Source organism: Notamacropus eugenii, chromosome 1, assembly GCF_028372415.1.
Source record: "Notamacropus eugenii isolate mMacEug1 chromosome 1, mMacEug1.pri_v2, whole genome shotgun sequence".
Classification (NCBI taxonomy): domain Eukaryota; kingdom Metazoa; phylum Chordata; class Mammalia; order Diprotodontia; family Macropodidae; genus Notamacropus; species Notamacropus eugenii.
Window position 1 is genome coordinate 452,050,857 of NC_092872.1, and position 21,530 is coordinate 452,072,386.

The following is a 21,530-nucleotide window of genomic DNA, read 5'->3' on the forward strand; positions in this document are numbered from 1 at the left end:
TGAACTAAGCCCCTTTCTGATTTTCTACTTTTTGTTTTAAGAATACCTGTCCATCAAATCTGATATGACAATGTTCCCCCCTTGACAATGGAAACAGGAAGATGGGTTTCCATATGAGAGCTATATTTCTCTTCACCAGCACAAACTCCTTAGAAATTGGTTTAGAATGAATCATGAGTGACAGCTTCAATGAAATGAAATTTTCTTTGATACAGATAGTATGTATATTATCCACATATGAGTAGTGGCTAGAACTGAATTGAAAAGATGAGTTCAGATTCTGGGAATTGAAAAGATGAGTTCAAATTCTGGGAATTGAAAAGATGAGTTCAAATTCTGCCTCAGACACTTACTAGCTGCGTGACACTAGACATGTCATTTAGTTTCTATCAGCCTCAGCTTCTTTCTGTGTAAAAATAAATAATAAAAGCATCTACCTTACCAGATTATTGTAAGTATTAAAAGAGAAACTTATATGAAATTATTGTTAACCTTACATCCCTATATAAACATTAACATTATCAGTATTGTTTTTTTGTTTGTTTTTGGTTTTTTTTCCAATTCCACTTTTACTTTCTAGAGCAAAAGCTATATTCCAATAAAGGAACATAAAACATAGCAGCTAAACCATTAAGACATAGTTCCACTCCTGAAATAAGTAGTTCAAGGCTGGCTACCTTTCTTTCCCAGTCCTACTGACTTGATCTCTTTGGTAGGGGGATTGTATCATATAGTTTTTGTGGCTCTGCTCCTTCAGGTTTGCTGTCAGCCCTGGATCTAATTGAAGTCAATCCTCTCTTGGCTACTTCAGCGGAAGAAGTGAAGGCCACAGCTGCGATGGCTGTAGATGTGATGGCCTAGAGGTTCAGTTAGAAAAGAGCAGGCCAGAACGATGGTTATAACCATCTCCCCACCCCCATTTCACCAGATGAAGAATGTAAATGTGTTCGAATTCAGGGAGTCATTATTTTTTCTACATGGTTTTTCCACAATGGGCATTCCAGAGTTCTACAGAGGCACCTAAAGGGATATTAAAATTGGCCATGTCAATACTGCCCTCATGAGAGCATTTTTCTCCCAATTAATTGTTGAAAAAAAATTCCTCCTCATTTTGGGTGACCAATGTTGCTGTATTCAGCAACTGGCTTTATTTAGTTCTCCTGAGTTAATATATTAGAATACTCTACAACTTTAAAGAATAAACACAGCATTTGTTACCTTGGTGTATCAACCCTTTGAGATGCAACCGATTCATGTGCTCGTTCTCTAAGGCATATACCCCATATCTACTGTCTCCTTGGCCCCTAGGTGGCACTGCCAGTGGAGTGTTCCTCACCTCCCTCTGGAGCTTGACAAGGTCTCTGCGGTAGCTTCGAAGTTTGGCCATCATGGGGTTACGAAAAGACCGGGGCATAGTGTAACTCCTCTTCCATCTCTGCCAACGTTTTATTTACTTTCTGTTGCTTCTCATCAAAATCTCTGATTAACTTCTTTTTCTCTTTGGTCGCCCCGGTTCCTCGGAGCCTGTCGGGTACTCCTCCCAGGTCATTGCAGAGCCCGCGGAAGATCTTGTGCAACTTCTCTAAAGGCTTCGAAGACAGCCCAACCGCCATGGCATAGGGGGAGCTTCCCCGGCACTGGCAGGGCCAACGTCCCGGGTCAAGGGGCCCGCTTCTAGCTCAGTATCGGGATCAACGTGGATATCTCGACTCCATTGGCCCCCGCTAGTTCGACCTTTGCCCCAGCAGAAGGCAAGGTGCTTCCCTAAAATTATCATTATTGTAATAAAAACTGGGCTGGGGTAGGAAAATCATCTCATTAAACATTCATAGCTATATGTCAAGGGAGCAAAAATTAGCCCCATATCCTCCCTTAGGAAAAAATGCCCTATCTCACACAGGTATGGGGATGATCTATGAAAGAAACACTGAAAAGATAACCAGATTTTAAATGAAGTAGTGGTGCATTTATTTAAACTTTGGCTAACCTAGTAATAGAGGATCATAGGGTGTTTTCTGTATCCAATCTTATGGTGATTTGTGTTCCATTATATAGTAGAAAGAGAACCAGCTCTGGAGTCAACGAACCTGGAAGCAAATCCCATATCTAATCCGGGTCAAATATTTTAACTTCTCTGGGACTCAGTTTCCTATTTTGGAAAATAAAAGATTTGATAGGATTGTCTCTGAGAACCAACTAAACTCTCCATTCTAGACACCTACCACGAATTACTTTATCTCATACTGATCTATAGAAGGAAATCCTCAGGGAAATTCAGATTCTCCTCCACTATCTGACCCTCAGTCCCTTAAACTTCAGCATCCTCTAGACATCACAGTTTTTGCTCAGAATTTTCAACTGTGTTTCTATCAAAAAACTAAAACCCATTATGGCAAATCCTAAGACATCTACTCCACAGGCTTCGCTTTGTCCATAAAAATGTAGAGGAGAAAATGAGGTCCATCTGGAGGGACTTGGCTACATAATTTGTTCTCATACAAAAGTCACATCTTTGTCTTAAGAAATCAATGATTTGGTTAAAGGCATGTATATAGTAATTATCAAAATATTGGATAGCTAAGTATTAAGTGGAATATTGAGATCCAAAATTATCTTGAAAGAATAAAATAAAGGGACAAGTATAAATATGAAATGTAACAAATGCAAGTATAAATCCCCGTACTTCAGCTCAAACCAATTGTGGTGAAAGTAAATATGGGGAGGCAAAAGTTCATATTTTTAACATATACGGCTTTGAATGTTCTTAAATCTTGATTTTTACTAAATAATAGGACATAGCAGACAATAAATTCAAAGAAATTGTAAAAGCAAAGTTTCCAAATCAAGAAAGATCAGACTTACACTCTTCTGGATATTTCTGTATACTTCTGGATATCACATGTTAGAAAGAACAAGGATAAACTGAAATGTAGTCAGAAAACAGTGGTGGCACTTGAGGATATAAAGGTAACATAATGTTTCAGGAAATATTTCAGTGGAAAATGAAACTTTTTTTAAAAAGAACTCATTAGGAATTTAGTGGAAGGAGAAGAGAATCCTTAGCAAGAAATAGGTTGCATTAGATGACCTCTGGACTGGCTTCCATCTATGTGATTGCATGGTTTAATGAATTTACTCTCCTTTGCACTCTCAGTTCACAGCAGAGAACTATGATGAGATGGAGGTTTACCTTCTTCAGGACTTACCTTTATGGGCTCTTTGCCACTTTGAACACAATCACTCTCAGGTTTCTAGAGTTGAAGAATGAGGAAGAGAAAAGAGAAAATAGGAACAAAAAAAGAGCAAATCTAAAGTAGAGTCAGAATCAGAACCCAAACATTTCAACTCCCAGTCATTTTACTCAATAGAAAATTCTATCTTCAAAGGCAAATCTCAAGAGAGGCATCAAAAGGTACACAGGGGAAAAATCTCATTAGTCAGTATGGACAAACTGTTTAAATCCCTACAAGGGAAGATGATACTTATTAATCTTGAGAATTGTATATTTATTATGATATATAAAAGGGATATACATAGATAGAGGTAGTGGTACAAAGTAAATGATGTCATGATTAAAAATGGGAGAGGTGAAAAGGAGGAGTCTTAAAAAGGTAAATTCCATCACAGGAAGAGACACAAAAATAAGTTGCAGTAGAGGGAAAGAGAGGATGGAGATGAGTATTGTTTGAGTGGTACTCTCACCTGATTGGATTCAAGAAGTGAACAACAAACTCAGTTAAGTATAGAAATACAACTAGCTCTATAGGCAGGAGGAGGGGAAGGGGGAAATAAAAGGCAGTGGAGGTTGAAGGGATGAAAGAAGTAGTAAGGGAAAAGGGTATTAAAAGGGAGATTGCCTGAAAGAAGAGAGGAAAGACTGAGGGAGGCAGTGGAAAAATGAAAACTATTGTGGAGGGGATGGGAGAACTAAAAGCATAAACAAAGGGAAAGGGGATGGAAGGAAAGATACAGATAGTAATCATAACTGTGAGTGTGAATGGGATGAACTCTTCCATAAAATGCAGACAGCAGAATGAATTAAAAACCATCATCCAACATAACAACCAGCCAGGAGGAGTGAATTCAGTGAAAGGCAGATAGTCAACCATGAAATGACCTGAACAATGAAGACATATTTTCATGGATCAGGAGTAAATTATCATGCCATATGAGAATATTTATCCTAGAGAAAATTTACTAATTTTCATGTTTGAATGATCACCATATTAAAAAGAGATTAGAAATGCTCTGCTTAGTGCCTGACAGAAGAGTAGTAACTAAAAATAACTAAAAATGTTTCTTCTCAGGGAAAATTCAGCTGGAAAGGGGAGACTGAAATAGTACAGAGGATAGTAAGGCCAATGGTGAAGTTGGATGAGGAATGTGATAGCCTATCCACCAGAGAGTGTGACCTAAGTTCCTATAATAAGTGGAAGCAAAAATCCATAGAAATGTAATAATGGGACAGTCATCCAGTCATAGCTGTGTTGTGAGGAAGGCCCATGAAGACTGTAAGTTCAAGTGTGAGGACAGACATGACCTCATTGATGAAGCACGTCCTCTCTATATATTGGTGATCTGGTATGAAGATATATTAGACCCATAATAGTTGCAGCTCTGACAGAAGACCAGACTAGGACAATGGGTAAAGGTTATAAAGAGGTCAATTTCAAAGTTATAAGAAAAAAATTTAATTAATAATTGTACAAAAATAGAATAAGCTACTTCCAGAGGAGGCAAGACCACATGGAATGATCAAGCAGGATCAAAATGTCTGTTGTCAAGGATGTTATAGAAACACTTGATCATTTAGGCTGGCCTAGATTGCGTCTGGAGAACCAACTCTGAGATTCTCTCTTTCAAATTCCTCACTTCAAATATCCAAGTATCACCAAACATCAAGATCATAGAATTAAACTGATGAGCATAGTTTGTGGGCTTTTCAAATTATATTTTCCTTAGGAAAACAAGCCATGAAAGCTAGGATAAAAAAATACATAATGTTTTAAGCCAAGGAGAGAATAGCTGGTATGATAGCAAAAAACTAGTGGGCCACATATCTAGTTATTTATTCATCCTTCTATGCACCTACTTATGAAATCATAAAAATAGGGGTAAGAAGAGAAAGACAAAATCCTGAGTTTAAAGCTTGGCATGTAGCATTGAGACATCTGCAGTATAATTTCCCCCTTGATAATACCAGAATACCAACCTGAACAGAAACGTAAAGCACCAGGTCTACCCTGATTAAGAAGAATCCTCCAGAGTACATTAGATGCTCCAGAGACCAGACCAGAGACTGAAGCAAAGTCGATTAAACTGAGACTATTCTCAAATAATCAGTCTTTACTAAAAAGGTAAGTACTCTGAACCACCAAGCATATTTTCTGATGAAGGGGCTGATTTGAGCCAGTTTTCTACTCTTCTCCCCTTCCCATTGCCCATTTTATCTCTTCCTGTCCTTATTATAAGAATATGAGATGCATTCTTTGAATTCTGGAGAAGATTATCGTGCTTCTTATCCTACCCACAGGGTACTTTTCAGCTCTCTGTTTTATACTCTGCATTTGAAGTCTTTTCACTGGCTATGAGACATTTTCCTGTTCTTTTCTGCCATCCAGGTGAGAATGCTTGGTTTAGGACAGAAGAGGGGCAAAGTGAACATTAGTAAGAAAGGAGATTGTAACAGTCATTGTTTCAAGGGGATTTGAATTACGCACTACACTTTTGTATTGTATTAGTTAATCCAAATAAACGATTCCTAAAGACAAAGAAGTGACTTCTGTATGAGAAACCAATGGAACAACCAATTCCTTTGACTACACTTTTTTTGTATTGAGAACACCTTTCCACTGAATATGTCATGCTAATATTCTCCCCATAACTATGGAAATAGGCAGATGAGTTTCCACATGGACCTGTGTCTTCCACCACCAACACAAAGTCCTCAAGAACTGGACTAAAGTGAGTCCTGTGTGACAGCTTGCATGAAGTGAAATTTTCATTGATGCTGACAATATGTAGATGCTATTACATTATTCATAATTAGGAAGGGTTGAGCAGTGGCTATAGTGTTGGGCCAGAAGTTAAAAAGACTTAAGTTCAAATCCTTCCTCAGACACTAACTCTCTGTGTGACACTAGAACTCAAATTCCTTATATGTGTTTTTTTTAAAAAAGGTAGTAGTAGCACCTACCTCACAAGATTGCTGTATTAAGTGATAAAACCTATATAAAGTGATTTGTTAACGTTAAAACAATACACAAATATTAAGTATTATTAGTGTTTTGATTTTAAAAATCATCTCTTTTCCCAATCATAGTTATAGAACAAAAGAGAGAAGAAGTAGTCCACCATGGTGACTCAGAAAAAAAAATGTCCTACCTCACACAGGCTTAGTAATGATCTAAGGAAGAAACACTAAACAAATAATCTACAAAATGTAATTCTAGATAATAGAGGAGGAAGTGATGTATTTATTTAAACGTCATTTAATCCATCTGTAGACGATCACGGAATGTTATCAGTATCCGACAATAGGTATTTCAGTGTCCAAGGTGGTCCATGACATAATAGGAAGAAAACTGGTTAGTGAAACTGGATTCAGATTCCAGCTCTAATATTTACTAGTTCTGTTACCTTTGGCAATTCATTTAGCAAATGAGATGTTTGAATAATATTGCCTCTGAGGAACAATTGACATCTCCACCTTAGAATTCTGTCATAAATTTTGATATTTCATATTGATCTGCTGAAGTCAGGTTTCTGTCACTATCTAGAGATCCCAGAGTCCAAAGTAGCATCTTTCACCTAGCTGATTACTATCTTTTGGCAAGCTTTCAAATGTTAGGACCAACTATTTCAGAGAAATTCTGATTCTCCTCAACTATCTACCTTTCAGTCTGACAATCTTTAATATCCTCTGAACCTCATGGTTTTTACTCAGGATCTTCAACTGTGTCTCTGTGAAAAACTCAAACCCATTATGGGAAATTCTGAGACCCTCACTCAAGGACTTCTTTTCACCATTTTTGTCACTAAAAAATGTCAAGGAAAAAAAGTGTGATCTAGCTGGAGGGAATTGGTTGTTCCATTGGTTTCTCATACAGAAGTCACTTCTTTGTCTTTAGGAATCGTTTATTTGGATTAAGTAATGAATAACATGATTATCAAAATCTTGTATAGATAAGCATTGAATTAAAATCAAGATACAATAATGATCCTTACAAACAAAACAAGTAAAAAGAACAAACGTAATATGCACAAATATAAATTCCTAGACCAGCTCAAACCAATCTGTGCAAAAGTAGATGTGGGGAAATAACAGCTCACATTTTTAAAATACATGTTTTCAAGTGTACTAAAATCTTAATTTTACTAAATAATGGGACATGCCAGCCAAGAAAGTCAATCATAAAAGCAAAGTTGCCCGAGAAGAGAGGTCAGATTAGCATTCCTCTATTTTGTTTACTTCTGGGGAACCACTATTAGGAAGAAAGAGAATAAAGTAAAGCATATTCAGAGGACAAGGTGGGACTTAGAGATATATAACATTAAGATTTATATATATATAATATTAAGATTTATTTTTCTGGAAATTTTAGAACAAAAAACAAGTTTTTGGAGAGAGAACAATAGTTCCTAGCAAGATATAGATTACATTAAATGAGCTCTCAGCTTACTCCCATATATGTGATTATATGATTTTATAAATTTGCTCTTTTTTATACCTTCATTTCACATCAGAGTAACACAACAAGGTTGTACATTCTCCTGGAGTTAGCCCTCTGGGACCGTTGGAACTTAATGAAGATCTCACGTTGGTAGTGTTAAGAAGTGGAGAATGGAACAGGGAAAATGTAAATACAAAAGGAGCAAATCTAAAGTAGGATCTGTACCAGAATCCAAGCATGCCAACTCCCAATCATTTTACCCAAATAATTTCTATCTTATTTATTGGCCAAGAAGATAAGATTTTATAATGTGGCAGGAAATCAGGACAATCAATTCTCTTTTATTTGCATTAATCAGGGGTACTATAAAGCTGAGTAAGTCCAAAAATCAGAATATTTATGAAGATAAGTCACTTATTTCTTTCAGATACTAACAAATATAGACATCCTCAAACATTTTCTTCAACAAGAAGACAAGATTGGTTTTGATAAGCAAGAACCACAGAGAAGGGAATGTAGACAAATTCAGTTGGAATGACCATCAGTTCAAATGGTCAGTATTTTCTTTAAATATTATTACCATATAATAATCAAAAGTTATTATTGAAATTCACTTCTAAGTCAAGGATTTGGATAATGATCTTAAGTACTCAATAGAAACCATGTTATCACTGGCATTTAGAATTTAATACCTAGACTCAAAATCCTGTTATAAAATGGTATATTTTCTATGAGAAATAGAAGAAAACATAGTTACAATTATCATAATTAAAAGAAACTGAATCCTAAAGTTGAACAAGTGATTCTGGTTTTCCTGAGGTGCTAAAAGTTAAGAAATTTGCATTGAATTAGAGGAGGATGGGAACTGAAGCCTTTGTTGAAGAAGTTTCAAAGGCATTATTTAAGAAATCACAGGACTTTGTATCATAATGCATCAATTTTTCTTTTTATCTAAACTTATTTCAAAATACGTTTCCGTTCCAATTTCCTTGATTTCATTAAATCACTTGCAGGGAGATAATGGTCTCAACAATCCATGATCTCATGTAAGGCTCCTTTCCCATGTGCTGGGGCCACTTCTTCCTACTCATCTCAATTATAGCTCAATACTCTGCACCCATCACTCTCCTCTGCAATCAACCAGCACTAATTGAAGGTCATATTATGTGTCACGCACTATGGTAGATATTTCAGAGACAATGAGAAAAAAAATGAAACAGGTACTTTTATCAAAAAAAAAAAGTCCCATTGCTTTTTGTTCTAATTTGCATATTTGTAGTATGTATGTTGAAGTTAATTCAGTTTAAAGCTTTTTTTAAAGTTAATTCAGAATGGCGTTTGCTAATTTGCTTGTATTTCTGACCTTTCAATTTGGGCAAGAGAAGCAGGTAGGAGAGGAATGAAGAAGAGAGAAGGAAAGAGTAAATGATAAAAGACAGAAAGAGGGAAGAGAAAGATGAGGAACAAAATGAAAATAGAGAATGTCATGAAGTAGATAATTACTGAATAGGGTATACACGTATATAAAAGGATATGAATACCAACCCTTCTTCAAAATGTAGTAAAAGGGAATGTATACATCACTTCAAATTATATTTACTGATCATCACAACCATGGAGGGAATTGAGAAGTACATCCATAGACAAATAAGTGAGTTTTTCCCTCAGACAGTCCTCAAAATTTCAGTTGCACTCTAAAAATTACCATAAAGGAAAAGCAAAAACATTTATTGAAGTAATTCATCTTTATCAACTACCCAAGAAAGGATCATCAGATGACAGATGTAAATCTTGAAGTGACTTTAGAGAGCGTCTACTTCATTCTATTGCATTTGCAGGTGAGGAGTAAAAAACATGTTGATTTGACCCAGATCACACAAACAATAAATATCAAAGAGTCATTGAAATCTACATTCTCTCTTTTCCAATCGAGTGTACTAACCAATGTGTCATAGCATAGTTTTGTAGAAACCACCATTGGCTCCACATTTACCCTTCTCCATCAAGTAAATAGCTCAATTCAGAGCAATACTTTCCAATTTACCAGTAACAAAGCCTACCATATTTATCAAGATTTATTGAAAACAAATCATAGAGGATCTTGCATAGTTCATATTCATCTAGCCTGGTCATTTTTTCTTTCAACTAACCCTGGAATATTGGTAAAGGCAACAAGGCAGTCTCAAACTGTGGTCATATTGCTGTATCTAGAGGCACTGATGGAGTTGCCACAGGTCCTGAGTAATATTCTTCTTAAGTGATATATTATATACCATTACTCCTTGAATTTCCTTAAGCTATTCCCCTAGTTTATTATTGATCACTGAAAAAGTTGCAAACTTGAGGGCCTTTGCCCCAAATACTTCCATAGAGGTTCCTTTAGAAAAAGTAATGGTCTAAGAAATATCAATTCAGATGACATTAAATTGAGGGTAGGACACTGGATAGATCACTGGTTCATCCTTCAACAGACGTAAATTATACATGTATTTTGAGCAGAACAATATGTTAGAAGCTGAGGAAACATGAAGTGGAGAAAAACAGCCTCTTCCCTAGAGGATCTTTCACTCATTGTGCAAGTAAGTTTCTAAAACAGTAAATCATAGTACCCAATTTCACATGATTATTGTCAAACAAAGTAATGTAGGAGGGTAGAAGGGAAAAGTCATAGGTGTGTCAAAAAAACCATCTGGCAGCAAGTCATATTTGACTTGATTTCTCAACCAAAAAAAATTCATTATGCAAGTATTTTGTGTCAGGAACAGTACTTTCTCAAGCTGCAAGATCCAACAATATGACACTCCTACTCAATAAACTCACATGGTGCCTGTCATCCCTAGGATTAAATGTAAAACCCTCTGTTTGACATTCAAAAGCATTCATATGCTAATTGCTTCCCCACCTTTCCAGTCTGACATACACATACACTTCAGTCCTGTAACACTAACCTGTTTTTTTGTTCCCCAAAGAAGTCATTCCATCTCTCTAGGCAGGGCATTTTCACTGCCTCTATGTGATGCATGGAATATTTTTCCTTTTCATGTCCATCTCCTGGTTTTCTAGGCTTTTTTTCAGTTGAAGTTAAAATCCCATGTGCTATAGGAAGCCATTAACATCTTCTTAATTCTAAAACCTTCCTTGTGTTGATTATTCAATATTTGTCTTACATGTAACTCGTTTGTCTATAGCTGTTTGCATGTTGTCTCTCACATTAGATTGTGACCTCTTTGAAGGTAGGAGGAGTTTTGTTTTTTTGTTTTTTGGTTTGTTTGTTTTTTTTTTTTTTTGCTTTTCTTGATATCCCCAGCACTTAATCTAATGCCTGGCACACAGGAGGCACTTTATAAATGATTATTGACTGACAAAAGATGGTTCCTGATCTCAAGGATACTATATTCTAAAGGGAGGATATAACAATGTTCATACAAACTAGAAACAGGATAAATTGAAAATAAATGACAGATGATTTACATTGGAATTAAGGGGCTCAAAAGAAGCTTCTTGCAGAATATGGGATCTCAGTTGGGATTGAGAAAAGAAAGAGAAGCCAGAAGATGGAAATGAAGAGGGAGAGCATTCCAGGCATTAGGAACTGCCAATAAAAAATACCCAGAAATGCAATGTGGAGTATCTTATCTGAAGAATGACAACTTCAGTTTAACAGGATTGCAACATTTGTTATGAGGGTTGGGGCATAAGGGGGAGTGGGTGGAGAGTAGAAAGTATAGGAAGGTATGTTAGTATTAAAATAGAAAGAGAAGAAAAGTGGAAGATCACATCCTATTAGTTTTTTCGCATTAGTGTATTACAACATTGCAACAAGACTTTTCGACCAATTACTAATTAATTTCATGGACACAAATGATAGGAAAGGAAACTAAAGGCAGATACTACCATGATTATTCATTCTTCCTGTTCCAGTGGATCTTTCCCTGCTGTTTTCTCTCCTCCCTGGAACTTTGTCATTGTCTGACAATGGACTTGTGGCTTTCATTAAGACTCAGAAACTACCTAAGTCACATCCTTTCTACAATCTCATGATATGTGTCTTATATTGACTTATTATTTAGAGAATATTTCTGAATACTTTGGATGTAAAGCAATATAATGGCTTTCCTCTGTTAAGGTTCACTACTCATCAGTGAAAATGATCTTTGGAAATATTATCACCGCAGATATAGAGAGTTCAGTAAAAAGTTGACCCAGATGACATCTCAGGTCCCTTTCAACTCAAAGATTCTACGATGCTGAGGTTACATCTCTACATCAAATATATGTTGGATCCTTTCAGATGAAGCAGGAACATTTAACATGAACCAGAACAACCACACTAGGGTGACAGAATTTCTACTTCTGGGACTTTCTGATGACCCTCAGACTCTGCTGCTGCTCATTGTATTGTTCCTGGGGGTCTACCTGGCTACTGTGCTTGGGAGCTTACTCCTCATCTACCTAGTTCTCACTGACTCACAGCTACATACACCCATGTACTTTTTCCTTTGTAACTTGTCTCTCGCTGATCTTGGCCTCTCTACTGTCATAGTTCCACAAGCAATAGTTCACATGTTGACTAGAAGGAATATCATTTCCTTCATGGCCTGTGCAGCTCAGATTTTTTTTTCCATTGTATCTGGAGCTACACAGTGTTTGCTGCTAGCTGTGATGTCCTATGACAGGTACTTGGCAATCTGTGACCCCATGCATTACTCTCTCGTCATGACAGGGAAGATATGTGGTCAATTGGCATTGGGGTGCTGGGTCAGTGGTATTGTAACATCCTCAGTCGACACTATATTCACACTATACGTCCCCTACCAAGGAGACAATAGGATTGCTCATTTCTTTTGTGATGCCCCCATTCTCTTGACGCTGGCATCTGGAGACATTCATAAAGCAGAGATGGCCATTTTTTCCATGGGTGTAGTGATTCTTCTTGTACCTGTGGCCCTGATCCTGGTGTCCTATGGTGCTATTATACTGGCTGTCATCAGGATGAAGACAACCTCGGGAAGACTCAAGGCATTCTTCACCTGTGGCTCCCATCTCATTGTGGTCATTCTTTTTTATGGGACACTAATAATTTCTTATATGACACCCAAGTCCTCCAGGGAGCAGATGAAGCGAGTTGCTGTGTTCTATGGTGTCATAAACCCTATGCTGAACCCTCTCATCTATAGCCTGAGGAATAAGGATGTAACGAGAGCATTCAGGAATACAGTCAACAGGAAGTAATCCTGATCATTGTGGCATAACTGGATTTGGCCACATCTCTTACCTTCAACACTTATCATTTAGCCCTCTGGCAGAAAAAGATGATTTCCTTTTGATAAGGCATGAATACATAAAAATGCTGTCCTTTTATTTCATATTTCTATATGTACATTTATGCATATTGTTGGAGTCAAACAGCTAGTAAGTGTCTGAAGAAGGATTTGAATCCATTAAAATGACTGTTCTTGATTCAAGCTCAGTGCTCTGTCTACTGTACCACCTAGTTTCCTTCTCTAAATATATATGTTATCATGTGTGTGGGTGTGTGGCTGTGTTATATTTATAGTACATACTTATAATGATTCAATTCCTGAGTGAAGTTTGAGGTGACGCCTAAATCGTTGGGGTGTAGTTTTGCTAATATAGAAAACCAAGGGAAGAATATTAGCAAGGTGGAGATTTCAAAGGCCTTAGAAGTTCTCCACTAGACTTTGGAAAGCAGAGTCATCTGTGGCAAAAATATTCATGGCAACAAAGAAATGTAATCAAGCAAGCCACTAGGAATTTAATTAAGTGGCTCATAGGAAGTTAACCTATCATTTTAGATATATGTATATAACTGTCATTTTATCATTATAGTGCACTCCAATTAACAAACTCCCTTTACCAACGAAGACTGGCAAATATTGTAAGATATACTGTTTTACACAAAAATTGCGCAAAAACATGAAAAAGTTTACTGAGTTGGTCAAGGTCACATAGTCAATAGCTGCAATTTGGATACCACATCTCTTGACACTGAAGATGGTTTGTATTTACTAAACGATCATCCTGACAAAGCTGATCTAGAACTAGTATCATTAGAAACAGAGTTGAAGTTGTTTGTGGTTTTAGTGCCATTGTGTATTAGTCTACCTCTGAAGAGTTGTGCTTTATACTTAATGCAGCATTTTCAGAGGAAAAATCCTAAAGTAGATTGTATTCAGATTATGCAAATGAGGAAAATGAGAGGACTTAAAACAAGTTATATGAAGATTGGTTCAAAGGATAACAGAATCTAAATTTACAGTAGAAATTCTAGGTCATGTCAGTATTAGGAAAACTATAAACAAAATAGACATTATTAATAGCAAAAGTAATAAATATATGGTTATAGCAATAAGTATAGAAAGAACTTTTGACAAATTAGAACACATTTCTGTGAAAAAACACTGGAAATCAGAGGACTAAATGGAACTTTCCTTAGTATGGTTTATAGTATTTGTCTAACATTAGGTACCAGCATTACATAATGGAGAAATGATAAAGACCTTTCCCATACCATTAGTTTGAAAACAAAAATACCTTTCCTTACCACGGTTATTAGATAAAATTGTAGACGTAGCAGCTACAACAATGGCTACATTTTAGCACCTTAGTGAACTTGGAATGAAAAAAAATGCATCTTTATTATCATTAGGCTTTTAATTCATTTATAACTATTCATTTTATTTTATTCATTTAGCACCATTATTCTCAGGAGTTTAAACTATTTAACAGGCTAGAAAAAAGGCCTATGACACAAAAACTTTAACATCTCAGAGCAAGAAGAAAATAACAGAGCTCATTTGCGAAAAGAAAAGGACAATAATCTAAAAAGTTATCATGGGGAAGGATAAGTTCAGAGAAAGTGGGCCTAGTTTGATCAAATCTAAAATTACACTACAAAGTAGTTATTAACAGAATGTATTTCAGAATGGATTGAAAATAGAAAAGTTGATCACTGGAACAGATTTGATACACAAGCTAATAGAAGTCTCTTTCATTCCAGGGTTTTGCCTGCAAGGTAGGCAGGCCACTCTACTCCCACATATCCACTCCCCCATAGTACTGGGAATAATATAGAATCAAATAATTATAAAGAAGTGCAATAGGATACTGCAAATTCAGTGATTATCTCTATGTAAATGACTCCTAAATCAACACATGTAGACTTGACTCTGTCTCCTAAGTTCCAGTCTTATTTTAGCAACTGTTTAGTGAACATTTTACCTGGATGTTTCAAAGGCATCTCCTATTCAACCTGTCTAAAGAAGAACTCATCATATTTTGGCCCAAACACAATATTCTTAATTTTCCTAACTCTTTCAGTGCTACCATCATTTTTCTAGACATTCATGTTTGCAAATTCAGAATTGTCTGCAACCTCCAAGACATCTGTGTCATCTATCACATTCTCTGCAAGCACATGCTTACATCCCTCGTTCAGATTCTCATTGCTATTTACCTCTTCTGTTGCAATAGCCCCCTAAGTGATCTTTCTGTCTCCAGTTTCTCCCCTCTCCAATCCATACCCAACACAGGTGCCAAAGTGGCATTCCTAACGCAGAGTTCTGACCCTGTCACCACATTCTTCAAGAAATTCCCATGATTCCCTCTTGAGTAGAGGGTCAAATAAAGAATACTCAATTTGACATTTAAAACCATTCACAATCTGGTTCCATTCTACCTCCCAAGGCCTATTATACATTATTATCCTTTACATTCTCTTTAGTTCCTCTAAAATGGTCTACCTGCCATTCCCCACACACATCATTCTCTTTCATTTTTTATATTTATACATACATAGGTATATGTAGACAAACACGTATACTATATACATAATGACATAAAGGTCCCATAAAATATATTTATTGTACCTTTGGTGCATAGGAAAAATCTGCCAACTCCTATTTTTAAAAGCCTCTTCAAGAAGCACCTGTGAGCCACTATGCCATTTAGCTGCAGCTTCCATATTTCTTCTGGCTTCATTATAGCAAGAATGTCAAGGTAGATATTATCCACCTTTTTTTTACCAAGGATTTCACATTTAGAGTACCAATAATCGAACTGAGTTTTGTTGAGAATCTAAAAATTGTATTATCCTTGCCACCCCCTGCCCTCTTTCTCACCACTTCTCCAACATTGCTTCAGAAGTAAAAGGGGCCATAAAGGATAGAAAACAATCTTTTTACTTATAGTTTCATGGGTTTCCCCAGCTAAAAAATTAAAAATAATCACTAAGTGGCTAGCCTGTGATTAATTAGGCTGATCTTCAGAAAGCACACTTGGCATTTTACCAGGCCTATATTCAAAATATTTCCAGCATGATGCAACCTACAAGAACTTTTTTGCGGTTGGTTTAGACCTGGAGATTCAAGGATCACCTCCATACCAGGAGGAAACATCAGAGCAGAACTTTCTAGAGGTATTTGTAAAAAGACCTCTATGAAAATAATTGTAGTTTGCACAACATAGGTTGCTGAAGATGAAGGTAGAGAGATCCTATGAAGGAATTGATTTAAAAAACAATTTAAAATATCATATACTCTAATATTTAATGATTCAAATGCAAAGTTTAGAAAGGGTGAGAATAGGGATAATTATATGGAAAAATTCAGTTTGGCAATAGAACCAAAAGGCCAAAAGCTCGTAGATAATCACAAACACTTCCTTCAAAAACAGAATCAACAGTTATTGAAAATGGCACACATTAAATAACACCACAAAGAAGAAAACTGACTATATTTTAACTCATGGGAAAAAACTTACTATTAATGTGGATGTTATTCTTGAGTTGCAGGAAAATAAAATGTGGTTGAAGACATGTATCATAGGGTCCATATATCAAAGAGGGATCTCTGTAGACTGTGAGGTCTTTCAGATGCTCCTGTTTGTAGAAAATATTGTGTTGATTACATGAAGTCCAGATACACTACTTAGGCTTCTTAAAGAGATCTGTAATCTCTCAAAGGAGTCTGATCCTTCCATTTCCAAAGAAGAGGACAAATGAATAAACAATATCTATGCCCCAGATTTCAACATTCATCTGAATTAAACCCTTATAGGACTGATTCAACAGAATATATATCTGGGGCACACAGTACAGATGATACAGATGGACAATGAACAAGTTCCAGAACTAAAAAAGAGAGTGTGCTGTATTACTTGTGGGAAATCAGAAAGCACTTTTGCTGACTTCAAAGCTTTCACAACAGCAAAGATCCATCTTTTTCAACCCAAACATTTTCCCATTATTGCTATATGGTGGTGAAACCTGGAATGTCAGATAAGCATCATGCAGGAAGTAATGGAATGGCTGTCACTTAAAAAATGACAAATTTTGATGAATAGGAATAAAGGTTGTCAGCAGGGAATTGTAGGCTAGAAGGAGAAGACAGACTGGTAAAATGGAAAGAATGAGGGATGAGAGGTAGATGGCCAGAGTGCTCCTCTGACACTCTTGCAATGTTCTAAGAGTAGGAAAAGGCTCCCAGTATGTTTCAAATGTGGCAATTTATTAGTAGCAAACTTCTGGAAGAGCATGGACCAGAAGCACACCGGATGAGTATTAATGAAATCATAGATCCATTTGAGTGTTTGGGTCTATACATACATACATACATACATGCATACATACATACATACATATATACACACACATATACACACATATACATATGTACACACATAGATACATATATGAATATATGTATACATACATATATTTTGTACACACTATATATATAATATTACATATATATATCCTGTGGTAATGTATAAACTTGAAAATTGTGAGAATAAGGATTGATTTGTTATTGTTTTTGTGTAGCATCAATAAAAGTTCCTGGAAAACAATGAGTACTTAATAAATTCTTAATAATTGGCTGATTAAATGAAAGTCTGCTGCTCATGACAAATTAATTGTCTCCATGGTGTTGAGACTAATATAAAGTTGGCTGATATGAATAAAAACTCTTCTTCTGTCTGTATCTCAGTTTCCTTCCTGAATCCAATGGTACATCTTGCCATGAGGACACCTGGGATTATTCACTTATTTTTTGTGTGTGCCTGAATCTTAGATTGAGAGAATCTTCTTCCTGAGAGAAGAAACTATTTTTTCCATTCATCAAAGAGTTCTACAGTAGAAGAAATTCTACCCTGTCCTTCCTGTATACCCTTCACAGCATTTAGTCTAAGGCTCTGAAAATAGGGAGTACTCAGTACATGTTGTTAGTGATATAATGAATAAGCTTTTGGATCTCTATCTTTCCGAATTTTGTTTTGCAAAAAAGATTCCCTGCTTGACCTAAACACCTTTCACACAAGCCTCTTCCTGAATCTGGGTTTCCTCATTTCTCAACACTGCTTATAGACAGACAGAGGGAGAGGAAGAAGGAGAGAACAGAGGTGCAACTATGTCCATGAATCTTCTGTAGAGGAGACAGAAGTCAGATTGTAAAGGCATTAGAGGCCTAACATTCAGTTTATATTCTTCCACTGAAAGATAATTTTCTTTCAAGATTTTCAGATATTTGGATCTCTAGACACCTGAGGAAGGAATAGGGTGACAGTGGAGGGGTGGAAGCTCATGTGAAGTCTTCTTAATGGAGGGGATAATGGAGATTTAGACAGTGGCTGGTAACTTCTCCATCTTATTGGGATGAAGAGGAATACTGTTGCCTTTTGGGATTTGTACACCACACTACCTTTGGCCAAGGGAATGATTTGGGGGAATTGAACTACAGTGATTATGTTTGTCTTTGTAGCCTTTTACGGCCTGCCCTGCAAGCCACAGAGTCTTCTATTTCTGTTGTATCTTACCACTTATTTTGGAATATTTATGGGCAACTTCCTTACCATCCTGGGCACCACAACTGACTCTACCCTATACAACCTTATGCACTTTTTACTCAAGAGTATGTCCTTCCAAAGTGCTAAATGTTGGAGAGAATATGGGAAAATTAGGACCCTAATGCACTCTTGGTGAAGTTGTTAACTAATCCAAGCATTCTGGATAGCAATTTAGAACTAAGCCTAAAAAGCAATCAAGCAATTCTTTGATCCAACAGCAACACTCGATCTGTATCCCAAAGAATTTTTTTTAAAGGAAAAAGGACTTTTTTAAAAAAGGAAAAAGGAGGCGGTAAAGAATTAAAAATTGACAGGGTGTTCACCAATTGGGCAGTAGCTGAGCAATTTGTGGTATATGAATGCAATGGAATAATATTGCACTATAAAAAATGATGAGCAGGTGAATTTAGAAAAACCTGAAAAGACTTACATGAACTGGTGCAAAGTGAAGTGAGCAGAACCAGGAGAACACTGTACACAGTAACAACAGCATTGTGTGATCAACTATGATTAACTTAGCTCCTCGCAGCAGCACAATGATCCAAGACAATTTCAAAAGAACTCAGGATGGAAAATGCCGTCCACATACAGAGAAAGAACTGATGGGGTCTGAATGCAGATTGAAGCATACTATGCTCACTCTTTTTAATTTTGGTCAGTTTCACAACACAATATAAAAATGTTTAATATGGTTGTACAAATACAACCTATATCAAATTGTGTTCCATGTTAGAGAAGGAGGTGAAAGAGAGAGAGAGACAATTTAGAATTCAAAATATTCTTTTAACAAATGTTAAAAATTGTCTTTACATGTAATTCAGAAAGAAAATCATTTCAAAACAAAGAATGTATTCTTCCTGACAGCTTCAGCCTGATTGTTATTCTTATAATGCTAGTCACCCTGCTGACTAAAGATACAACCATCTCTTTTCTTGATTGTGTAACTTAGAGGGTTTTTCTGTTGGCTGCTAGGTGCCACACCATGGTGTGTGAACACTATATGATCATTCACAGTATCTAGTCATCATGGAAAACAGAGCCTGCATCTAGCTGGATGTAGCCTCCTGATTTTCAAGGTTTACTTTGACCAAAGCAGAGACAACTTGTTTTTTAACTTTGCAATTTGTTTAGCTTTTAAATTCCAATACAACCAGGTGTAATAGTAATTTAAATGGAAAGACCTTTCTCATTAATTAATAAGCCCATATGATCTGCTTAAATTGCATGGAAGCCTGGGTCACATGTGGTGAGAGGAGCTTGCTGAAGAGGCAGAACAAGAAGAGTGGAGTGGAACTGGGAGGAATTGAGTGAGTGGGGTCAGGTCAGAGGGGATAGAACACAGGTCAATTGACACATTATGGCAGGTGAGAGTGAGAAGGCTCTGGCTGAGGGAGGTAATGTTTGAGAATGGCTTTGGTCTCTTCTGTGTTCATGTTTACTAACTTCTTGGTCACCATGACAGATTTCACTTTCTGGTTCTGGGATTTGGCTTTCTGGTGTTTAAATAAATGTTTTTCTTCTGCTTTCTATATGGAGAATCTTTTATATTTTGCAACTGAAAACTATGCTGGCATGTACCTAGTCACCACCAGTGCTGTGAATGTTGCCTTGGAGACATACCAGGATTCAAACCATTTTTCTAACTTTATTGTACATTACCCCCCTTTCTGAACTCTCTGGCCCAGTCAAATGATCCTTGTTTCTGTTACTGACACATGGCATGGTACTTCATTCTTCATACCTTTGCACTAGCCATCCCCAAGCTTGGAATGTACACTCTTTACCTCTCCATCTCAGAGTCTCTCTTCCTTCACATACAGTTTAACCAACACTCTCTACCTGAAGCCTTTCTTGATTCTTGCGCATTGCCAGTGTCCTCCATCACAAACTACCTTCTGTCTAATTTCTTTGTATTCATGTTAATTTTCTTTACATTTATCATGCATATGCTTATATTCATATATATGTATGTATGTATATATTTGTTCTTTTTCCAACTATGATATGAACTCCTTGAAAAAAGAAATTATTCCATTCTTATTATTGGTATTCTCAGAACTTTGCTAGACATCAGGCACAAAGATGTTTAATAAATGGTAATTGATTAATGGATTGAAGTCCCATTTTTGACATTTCCTAGCAAAATGTGAGCACTGGCAAGTCACTAAATCTTTTTGTGCTTCAGTTTTCTTATCTATGAGATGGTGATATTAATATCTGTACTACCGACATCACAAGGTCCCTGTGAGGCTCACATGCAATAAAGTGTGTAAAGCACTGGGAAAAACTTAAAATCACTATATAAATACCAGTTGTGGTTATTATCACTACTATAGAGAAATGAAATCTGGCAACTCTGCCTCTGGTCTTCTCTGGAACCATAATCATTAGGTTGATGGTTTGACTTTCCCTCATGTGTCCTAGAGGGAAGGGAAGGTCATTTCTTCACTGAAGCCACACATAAGGGCTTGAACAATGTCACATGGGAAAAGAGCAGCTGTTCCCTTAGTCCAGTAGCCTATCTAATCGTGTGATCACCCATCATTAGTGCTGCTGCAGACAGAGTAGTTAATGAATAATGAAAGAGCAGTTAATTTTGTTCTTTCACAAGAATGCATGAATCAGATTATTTGACTTGAGCTTATTGAAATAAAGGTTGTTCTCGATTTGCTGATGCCTTTTCATCTGCAAAAAGGTATCTGGGAACATTATCAAGCTAACAAAAAGGGGTGGAAGATCACACAATACTGAAGACATCATTTTGTACCTAAACAAGTTAAAGATGCACAGTGAGAAAAGGATATTTCATTTGAAAACTACCCTGTACCCGTGGCTGTGATTTTTCCTGTAACTCTGAAATCTGAATTTCACAGGTTCTTTGCAAAAGTGATACATCCATGTCAAAAGATACCTCAGGCTGCATACCTAGTCATTTACTTGCCTTTGTATATAACTACCAGTGTGTCCACAAAGACTACAAGGAAGAAAAAGAGA

The 21,530-nt window shown here is 36.5% G+C and overlaps 2 pseudogenes; one reads left to right on the plus strand and one right to left on the minus strand.

The window, feature by feature from the left end:
* Positions 1-1,183: 1,183 nt before the first annotated feature.
* Positions 1,184-1,621, minus strand: LOC140518372 (vesicle transport through interaction with t-SNAREs homolog 1B pseudogene; annotated as a pseudogene).
* Positions 1,622-11,816: 10,195 nt separating this feature from the next.
* On the plus strand, positions 11,817-13,068 carry LOC140526753 (olfactory receptor 2D2-like; annotated as a pseudogene).
* Positions 13,069-21,530: the final 8,462 nt, after the last annotated feature.